The following is an 11,241-nucleotide window of genomic DNA, read 5'->3' on the forward strand; positions in this document are numbered from 1 at the left end:
AAACTGTGAAACCAGAGTAAAAGTTTCTCATGCAACCAGTTCCCTTTGTGCTAGATGAACAAACATCTCTCCACATGCTCAGTTCTTTGAGATAAGTGTGTGTGAAAGCCGTACTTCAACTAGCTTGTTTGGAATACAATGATTCTTTTCAGTTGAAAATGATAATCCATACATATATATGGGGATGTACAAGCTCCAACTCGTTTTTACAGTGAAAATTGCAGGAATTTCATACCAGAAATAGGAAACACACTGAGAAACCAGAGTAAAAGCTTCTCCTGCAAATTGTTCCCATTTTGTTAGATGAATGAAAGTCTCTCCACATGCTCAGTTCTGATGGATAAGTTTGTGTGAAAGCAGTACTTCACCTAGCTTGTAGGGAACACAAAGTTTCTTTTCAGTTACAAATAGTACTCCATACATATATATGGGGATGTACTCGCTCCACCTCGCTTTTACACTGAAAACTGCAGGAACTTCACACCGGCACTAGGAATAACACTAGAAACCAGAGTAAAAGTTTCCCTGCAAACAATTCCACGTGTGCTAGATGAACGAACGTCTCTCAACATGCTCAGTTCTGAGAGATAATTGTGTGTGAAAACCGTCCTTAACCTAGCTGGTTGGGAAAACAAAGTTTCTTTTCTGATGCAAACTGTATTCCATACATATATATGGGGAGGTACACGCTCCAAATAGGTTTTACAATGAAAACTGCAGTAACTTCATACCAGCACTATGAAACACACTGAGAAACCAAAGTATAAGTTTCCCTGCATAAGTTTCCAATTTTTGCTACTCAATGAACTTCTCTCTACATGACCTTTTCTGAGAGATAAGGGTTTATGAAAGCCGACTTCACCTAGATTGTTGGGAACACAAAGTTTCTATTCAGTTGCAAACTGCACTCCATAAATATATATGGGGAGGTACTCGCCCCAACTCGTTTTTAGAGGGAAACTGTAGTAACTTCAAACCGGCACTAGGAAACACACTGAGAAAACAGAGCAAAAATTTCTCCTGAAACTCGTTCCCATAGTGCATCATGAACGAACTTTTCTCCACATTCTCAGTTCTGAGAGATAAATGTGTGTGAAAGCCGTCCTTCAACTAGCTTGTTCGGAACACAAAGTTTCTTTTCAGTTGCCAACTACTTTCCATAAAGATATATCGGGAGGTACACGCTCCAACAGGGTTTTACACTGAAAACTGCAGAAACTTCAAACCGGCGCTAGGAAACACACTGAGAATCCAGAGTTAAATTCCCACTTCAAACCTTTCCATTTGTGCTAGAAGAACGAAAGTCTCTCCACATGGTCAGTTCTGAGGGATAAGTGTTTGTGAAAGCCGTCCTTCACCCTGCTTGTTGGGAACACAAAGTTTCTTTTCAGGTGCGAACTACACTCCATATATATATATGGGGAGGAACACGCTCCAACTCGGTTTTACAGTGAAAACTACAGAAACTTCAAACTGGTACGAGGAAAGACACTGAGAAACCAGACAAAAATTTCAACTTAAACCCCTTCCATTTGTGCAACCTGAACGAACGTCCCTCCACATGCTCAGTTCTGAGAGATATATGTGTGTCAAAGCCGTCCATCAAGAAGCTTGTTTGGAACACAAAGTTCTTTTCAGTTGCAAACTACATTCCATACATATATATGGGGAGGTACTCGCTCCAACGCGGTTTTACATTGAAAACTGCAGGAACTTCAAACCGGCACTAGGAAACACACTGAGAAACCAGAGTAAAATTTTCCCCTGCAACCTTTACATTTGTGCTAGAATAACGAAAGTCTCTCCATATGCTCTGTTCTGACAGATAAGTGTGTGTGAAAGCTGTCCTTCACCTAGCTTGTTGGGAACACAAAGTTTCTTCTCAGTTGCAAATTGTACTCCATACATATATAAGTGGTAGTACTCGCTTCAAGTCGTTTTTACAGTGAAAACAGCAGGAACATAAAACCGGCACTAGAAAACACACTGAGAAAGTAGAGTAAAACTTTCCCTGCAAACAATTCCAATTGTGTTAGATGAACGAACGTCTCTCAACATGCTAAGTTCTGAGAGATAAGTGTGTGTGAAAGCTGTCCTTCACCTATCTTGTTGGGAACACAAAGTTTCTTTTCAGTTGCAAACGGTACTCCATACATATATATGGGTAGGTACATGCTCCAACTCGTTTTTACAGTGAAAACTGCAGGAACTTCATAACGGCACTAGGAAACACACTGAGAAACCAGAGTAAAAGTTTCCCCTGCAACCCAATCACTTTGTGCTAAAAGAACGAATGTCTCTCCACATGCTCAATTCTGAGAGATAATTGTGTATGAAAGCCGTCCTTCACCTATCTTGATGGGAACACAAAGTTTCTTTTCAGTTGCAAAATACAATCCATACATATGTATGGGGAGGTACAAGCTCCAAAACGGTTTTACAGTGAAAACTACAGGAACTTCAAACCGGTGCTAGGAAACACACAGAGAAACAAGATAAAATGTTTCTCCTGCAATCCATTCCATTTGTGCTAAAAGAACGAAATTTTCTCCACGTGCTCAGTTCTCACAGATAATTGTGTGTGAAAGCCGTACTTCACCTAGCTTGTTGGGAACACAAAGTTCCTTTTCAGGTGCAAACTACACTCAATAAATTTATACGGGGTGGTCCTTGCTCCAAATCGCTTTTACAGTGAAAACTGCAGAAACTTCAAACAGGCACGAGGAAACAAACTGAGAAACCAGAGTAAAAATTTCCCCTGGATCCCGTTCCCTTTGTGCAACATGAACGAACGTCTCTCCACATGCTCAGTTCTGAAAGATAAATGTGTGTGAAAGCCGTCCTTCAACTAGCTTGTTGGGAACACAAAGTTTCTTTTCAGTTGCAAACTACATTCCATACATATATATGGGAAGGTACACGCTCAAACTCGGTTTTACACTGCAAACTGAAGGAAATTCAAACCGGCGCTAATAAACACACTGCAAAAACAGAGTAAAAGTTTCCCCTGCAAACATTTCCGTTTGTGCTAGAAGAACGAAAGTCTCTCCACATGCTCAGTTCAGACAGATAATTGTGTGTGAAAGCTGCCCTTCACTTAGCTTGTTGGGAACACAAAGTTTCTTTTCTCTTGCAAATTATACTCCATAGATATATAAGGGGAGGAAATAGCCCCAAATCATTCTTACAGTGAAAATGGCAGGAAATTCAAACCAGCACTAGGAAACAAACTGTGAAACCAGAGTAAAAGTTTCTCATGCAACCAGTTCCCTTTGTGCTAGATGAACAAACATCTCTCCACATGCTCAGTTCTTTGAGATAAGTGTGTGTGAAAGCCGTACTTCAACTAGCTTGTTTGGAATACAATGATTCTTTTCAGTTGAAAATGATAATCCATACATATATATGGGGATGTACAAGCTCCAACTCGTTTTTACAGTGAAAATTGCAGGAATTTCATACCAGAAATAGGAAAAACACTGAGAAACCAGAGTAAAAGCTTCTCCTGCAACTTGTTCCCATTTTGTTAGATGAATGAAAGTCTCTCCACATGCTCAGTTCTGATGGATAAGTTTGTGTGAAAGCAGTACTTCACCTAGCTTGTAGGGAACACAAATTTTCTTTTCAGTTACAAATAGTACTCCATACATATATATGGGGATGTACTCGCTCCACCTCGCTTTTACACTGAAAACTGCAGGAACTTCACACCGGCACTAGGAATAACACTAGAAACCAGAGTAAAAGTTTCCCTGCAAACAATTCCACGTGTGCTAGATGAACGAACGTCTCTCAACATGCTCAGTTCTGAGAGATAATTGTGTGTGAAAACCGTCCTTAACCTAGCTGGTTGGGAAAACAAAGTTTCTTTTCTGATGCAAACTGTATTCCATACATATATATGGGGAGGTACACGCTCCAAATGGGTTTTACAATGAAAACTGCAGTAACTTCATACCAGCACTATGAAACACACTGAGAAACCAAAGTATAAGTTTCCCTGCATAAGTTTCCAATTTTTGCTACTCAATGAACTTCTCTCTACATGAACTTTTCTGAGAGATAAGGGTTTATGAAAGCCGACTTCACCTAGATTGTTGGGAACACAAAGTTTCTATTCAGTTGCAAACTGCACTCCATAAATATATATGGGGAGGTACTCGCCCCAACTCGTTTTTAGAGGGAAACTGTAGTAACTTCAAACCGGCACTAGGAAACACACTGAGAAAACAGAGCAAAAATTTCTCCTGAAACTCTTTCCCATAGTGCATCATGAACGAACTTTTCTCCACATTCTCAGTTCTGAGAGATAAATGTGTGTGAAAGCCGTCCTTCAACTAGCTTGTTGGGAACACAAAGTTTCTTTTCAGTTGCCAACTACATTCCATAAAGATGTATGGGGAGGTACACGCTCAAACAGGGTTTTACACTGAAAACTGCAGATACTTCAAACCGGCGCTAGGAAACTCACTGAGAATCCAGAGTTAAATTTCAACTTCAACCCGTTCATTTTGTGCTAGAAGAAAGAAAGTCTCTCCGCATGCTCAGTTCTGAGATATATGTGTGTTTGAAAGCCATATTTCACCCAGCATGTTGGGAACACTAAGTTTCTTTCAGTTGCAAATTGTACTCCATAGCTATATATGCGGAGATACTCTCTCCAACTGGGTTTACAGTGAAAACTGCAGGACTTCAAATCGGCTCTAGGAAACACACTGAGAGACCAGAATAAATTTTCACCTGCAAACCTTTCCCATTGTGCTAGATGAACAAAAGTCTTTCGCATGCTCATTTCTGAGAGATAAGTTTGTATGAAAACCGTACTTTACCTAGCTTGTTGGGAACACAAATATTCTTTTCAGTTGCAAACGGTACTCCATAAATTTATATAGGGAGATACTCGCTCCAAATCTGTTTTACAGTGAAAACAGCAGGAATTTCAAACCAACACGAGGAAACACCCTGAGAAACCAGACTAAAAATTTCTCCTGCAAACTGTTCCCATTGTGTTAGATGAATGAACGTCTCTCCACATGCTGATTTCTGAGAGATAAGTGTGTGTGAAAGCCGTCCTTCACCTAGCTTGTTGGGAACACAAAGTTTATTTTCAGTTGATTACTACATTCCATAAATATATATGGGGTGTTACTGGTTCCAACTCGTTTTTACAGTGAAAACTGCAGGAAATTCAAACCGGTACTAGGAAACACACTGAGAAAACAGAGTAAAAATTTCTCATACAACCTCTTCCCATTGTGCTAGATGAACGTACGTCTCTCCACATGCTCATTTCTGAGTTATAAGTGTGTGTGAAAGCCGTCCTTCAACAAGAATGTTGGGAAAACAAAGTTTCTTTTCAGTTGCAAACTGTACTCCATACATATATATGGGGAGGTACTCCTTCCAACTCGGTTTTACAGTGAAAACTGCAGGAACTTCAAATCGGCAGTAGGAAAAACACTGAGAAACCAGAGAAAAGTTTCTCCTGAAAACCGTTCCCTTTGTGCAACATGAACGAACGTCTGTCCACATGCTCAGTTCTGACAGATTAATGTGTGTGAAAGTCTTCCTTCAACTAGCTTTTTCGGAACACAAAGTTTCTTTTCAGTTGCCAACTACATTCCATACATATATATGAGGAGGTACACGCTCCAGCACGGTTTTACACTGAAAACTGCAGGAACTTCAAACCGGCGCTAGGAAACACACGGAGAATCCAGATTTAAATTTCCCAGAAACCCGTTAATTTGTGCTAGATCAACGAACGACTCTCCACATGCTCATTTCTGATAGATAAAAGTGTGTGAGAAGCCGGCCTTTATTTAGCTTGCTGGGAACACAAAGTTCTTTATATTTGCAAACGGTAATCCATACATATATATCGGGAGGTACTCGATCCAGCTCGGTTTTACAGTGAAAACTGCAGGAATTTCAAACCGGCACTAGGAAACACACTGAGAAACCACAGTAAATGTTTCCCCTGCAACCTGTTCCAACTGTGTTATATAAATGAACGTCTCTCCACATGCTCATTTCTGAGGGATAATTGTGTGTGAAAGCTGTCATTCAACTAGCTTGTTTGGAACACAAAGTTCTTTTCAGTTGCAAACTACATTCCATACATATATATGGGGAGGTACTCGCTCCAACGCGGTTTTACATTGAAAACTGCAGGAACTTCAAACCGGCACTAGGAAACACACTGAGAAACCAGAGTAAAATTTTCCCCTGCAACCTTTACGTTTGTGCTAGAATAACGAAAGTCTCTCCATATGCTCTGTTCTGACAGATAAGTGTGTGTGAAAGCTGTCCTTCACCTAGCTTGTTGGGAACACAAATTTTCTTCTCAGTTGCAAATTGTACTCCATAGATATATAAGTGGTAGTACTCGCTTCAAGTCGTTTTTACAGTGAAAACAGCAGGAACATAATACCGGCACTAGAAAACACACTGAGAAAGTAGAGTAAAACTTTCCCTGCAAACAATTCCAATTGTGCTAGATGAACGAACGTCTCTCAACATGCTAAGTTCTGAGAGATAAGTGTGTGTGAAAGCTGTCCTTCACCTATCTTGTTGGGAACACAAAGTTTCTTTTCAGTTGCAAACGGTACTCCATACATATATATGGATAGGTACACGCTCCAACTCGGTTTTACAGTGAAAACTGCAGGAACTTCAAAACGGCACTAGGAAACACACTGAGAAACCGGAGTACAAGTTTCCCCTGTAACCCAATCACTTTGTGCTAAAAGAACGAATGTCTCTCCAGATGCTCAATTCTGAGAGATAATTGTGTATGAAAGCCGCGCTTCACCTATCTTGATGGGAACACAAAGTTTCTTTTCAGTTGCAAAATACAATCCATACATATGTACGGGGTGGTACAAGCTCCAACACGGTTTTACAGTGAAAACTACAGGAACTTCAAACCGGTGCTAGGAAACACACAGAGAAACAAGATAAAATGTTTCTCCTGCAATCCTTTCCATTTGTGCTAGAAGAACGAAAGTTTCTCCATGTACTTAGTTCTCACAGATATTTGTGTGTGAAAGCCGTACTTCACCTAGCTTGTTGGGAACACAAAGTTTCTTTTCAGGTGCAAACTACACTCAATAAATTTATACGGGGTGGTCATTGCTCCAACTCGCTTTTACAGTGAAAACTGCAGAAACTTCAAACAGGCACGAGGAAACAAACTGAGAAACCAGAGTAAAAATTTTCCCTGGATCCCGTTCCCTTTGTGCAACATGAACGAACGTCTCTCCACATGCTCAGTTCTGAAAGATAAATGTGTGTGAAAGCCGTCCTTCAACTAGCTTGTTGGGAACACAAAGTTTCTTTTCAGTTGCAAACTACATTCCATACATATATATGGGAAGGTACACGCTCGAACTCGATTTTACACTGCAAACTGAAGGAAATTCAAACCGGCGCTAGGAAACACACTGCGAAAACAGAGTAATAGTTTCCCCTGCAAACATTTCCGTTTGTGCTAGAAGAACGAAAGTCTCTCCACATGCTCAGTTCAGACAGGTAATTGTGTGTGAAAGCTGCCCTTCACTTAGCTTGTTGGGAACACAAAGTTTCTTTTCTCTTGCAAATTATACTCCATAGATATATAAGGGGAGGAACTAGCCCCAAATCGTTCTTACAGTGAAAATGGCAGGAAATTCAAACCAGCACTAGGAAACAAACTGTGAAACCAGAGTAAAAGTTTCTCATGCAACCAGTTCCCTTTGTGCTAGATGAACAAACATCTCTCCACATGCTAAGTTCTTTGAGATAAGTGTGTGTGAAAGCCGTCCTTCAACTAGCTTGTTTGGAATACAATGTTCCTTTTCAGTTGAAAATGATAATCCATACATATATATGGGGATGTACAAGCTCCAACTCGTTTTTACAGTGAAAACTGCAGGAATTTCAAACCAGAACTAGGAAACACATTGAGAAACCAGAGTAAAAGCTTCTCCTGCAACTTGTTCCCATTTTGTTAGATGAATGAAAGTCTCTCCGCATGCTCAGTTTTGATGGATAATTTTGTGTGAAAGCAGTACTTCACCTAGCTTGTTGGGAACACAAAGTTTCTTTTCAGTTACAAATAGTACTCCATACATACATATTTGGATGTACTCGCTCCACCTCTCTTTTACACTGAAAACTGCAGGAACTTCACACGGGCACTAGGAATAAGACTAGAAACCAGAGTAAAAGTTTCCCTGGAAACAATTCCACGTGTGCTAGATGAACGAACGTCTCTCAACATGCTCAGTTCTGAGAGATAAGTGTGTGTGAAAACGGTCCTTAACCTAGCTTGTTGGGAAAACAAAGTTCTTTCCTGATGCAAACTGTATTCCATACATATATACGGGGAGGTACTCGCTCCAACTAGCTTTTACAATGAAAACTGCAGTAACTTCATACCGGCACTATGAAACACACTGAGAAACCAGAGTATAAGTTTCCCTGCATAAATTTCCAATTTTTGCTATTCAATGAAGTTCTCTCTACATGATCTTTTCTGAGAGATAAGGATGTATGAAAGCCGACTTCACCTAGATTGTTGGGAACAAAAAGTTTGTTTTCAGTTGCAAACTGCACTCCATAAGTATATATGGGGTGGTACTCGCTCCAACTCGGTTTTACAGAGAAAACTGCAGGAAATTCAAATCGGCACTAGGAAACAACCTGAGAATCAAGAGTAAAAGTTTCCCCTGAAAACCGTTCCTTTGTACTAGAAGAATGAATGTCTCTCCTCATGCTCATTTCTGAGGGATAATTGTGTGTGAGACCTGTCCTTCAACTAGCTTGTTGGGAAGACAAAGTTTCTTTTCAGGTGCAAACTACACTACAGGAATATATATGGGGAGGTACTCGCTACAACTCGTAATTACAGGGAAACTGTAGTAACTTAAAAACCGGCACTAGGAAACACACTGAGAAAACAGAGTAAAAATTTCCCCTGAAACCCGTTCCCTTTGTGCAATATGAACGAACGTCTCTCCACATGCTCAGTTCTGAGAGAAAAATGTGTGTGAAAGCCGTCCTTCATCTAGCTTGTTCGGAACACAAAGTTTTTTTAGAGTTGCCAACTACATTCCATACAGATATATGGGGAGGTACACGCTCCAACACGGTTTTACGCTGAAAAATGCAGAAACTTCAAACCGGCGCTAGGAAACACACTGAGAATCCAGAGTTAAATTTCCACTGCAAACCGTTCCCTTTGTGCTAGAAGAACGAAAGTCTCTCCACATGCTCAGTTCTGAGGGATAAGTGTTTGTGAAAGCCGTGCTTCACCCTGCTTGTTGGGAACACAATGTTTCATTTCAGGTGCGAACAACACTCCATATATATATATGGGGAGGAACACGCTCCAACTAGGTTTTACAGTGAAAACTGCAGAAACTTCAAACTGGCACGAGGAAAGACACTGAGAAACCAGACAAAAATTTCAACTTAAACCCCTTCCATTTGTGCAACCTGAACGAACGTCTCTCCACATGCTCAGTTCTGAGAGATATATGTGTGTCAAAGCCGTCCTTCAAGAAGCTTATTTGGAACACAAAGTTCTTTTCAGTTGCAAACTACACTCCATACATATATATGGGGAGGTACTCGCTCCAACACGGTTTTACATTGAAAACTGCAGGAACTTCAAACTGGCACTAGGAAACACACTGAGAAACCAGAGTAAAATTTTCCCCTGCAACACTTACATTTGTGCTAGAATAACGAACGTCTCTCCATATGCCCTGTTCTGACAGATAAGTGTGTGTGAAAGCTGTCCTTCACCTAGCTTGTTGGGAACACAAAGTTTCTTCTCAGTTGCAAATTGTACTCCATACATATATATGTGGTAGTACTCACTTCAAGTCGTTTTTACAGTGAAAACAGCAGGAACATAATACCGGCACTAGAAAACACACTGAGAAAGTAGAGTAAAACTTTCCCTGCAAACAATTCCAATTGTGCTAGATGAACGAACGTCTCTCAACATGCTAAGTTCAGAGAGATAAGTGTGTGTGAAAGCTGTCCTTCACCTATCTTGTTGGGAACACAAAGTTTCTTTTCAGTTGCAAACGGTACTCCATACATATATATGGATAGGTACACGCTCCAACTCGGTTTTACAGTGAAAACTGCAGGAACTTCAAAACGGCACTAGGAAACACACTGAGAAACCGGAGTACAAGTTTCCCCTGTAACCCAATCACTTTGTGCTAAAAGAACGAATGTCTCTCCAGATGCTCAATTCTGAGAGATAATTGTGTATGAAAGCCGCGCTTCACCTATCTTGATGGGAACACAAAGTTTCTTTTCAGTTGCAAAATACAATCCATACATATGTACGGGGTGGTACAAGCTCCAACACGGTTTTACAGTGAAAACTATAGGAACTTCAAACCGGTGCTAGGAAACACACAGAGAAACAAGATAAAATGTTTCTCCTGCAATCCTTTCCATTTGTGCTAGAAGAACGAAAGTTTCTCCATGTACTAAGTTCTCACAGATATTTGTGTGTGAAAGCCGTACTTCACCTAGCTTGTTGGGAACACAAAGTTTCTTTTCAGGTGCAAACTACACTCAATAAATTTATACGGGGTGGTCATTGCTCCAACTCGCTTTTACAGTGAAAACTGCAGAAACTTCAAACAGGCACGAGGAAACAAACTGAGAAACCAGAGTAAAAATTTCCCCTGGATCCCGTTCCCTTTGTGCAACATGAACGAACGTCTCTCCACATGCTCAGTTCTGAAATATAAATGTGTGTGAAAGCCGTCCTTCAACTAGCTTGTTGGGAACACAAAGTTTCTTTTCAGAAACTACATTCCATACATATATATGGGAAGGTACACGCTCGAACTTGGTTTTACACTGCAAACTAATGGAAATTCAAACCAGCGCTAGGAAACACACTGCGAAAACAGAGTAAAAGTTTCCCCTGCAAACATTTCCCTTTGTGCTAGAAGAACGAAAGTCTCTCCACATGCTCAGTTCAGACACATAATTGTGTGTGAAAGCTGCCCTTCACTTAGCTTGTTGGGAACACAAAGTTTCTTTTCTCTTGCAAATTATACTCCATAGATATATAAGGGGAGGAACTAGCCCCAAATCGTTCTTACAGTGAAAATGGCAGGAAATTCAAACCAGCACTAGGAAACAAACTGTGAAACCAGAGTAAAAGTTTCTCATGCAACCAGTTCCCTTTGTGCTAGATGAACAAACATCTCTCCACATGCT

Source organism: Camelus bactrianus, chromosome 16, assembly GCF_048773025.1.
Source record: "Camelus bactrianus isolate YW-2024 breed Bactrian camel chromosome 16, ASM4877302v1, whole genome shotgun sequence".
Classification (NCBI taxonomy): Eukaryota; Metazoa; Chordata; class Mammalia; order Artiodactyla; family Camelidae; genus Camelus; species Camelus bactrianus.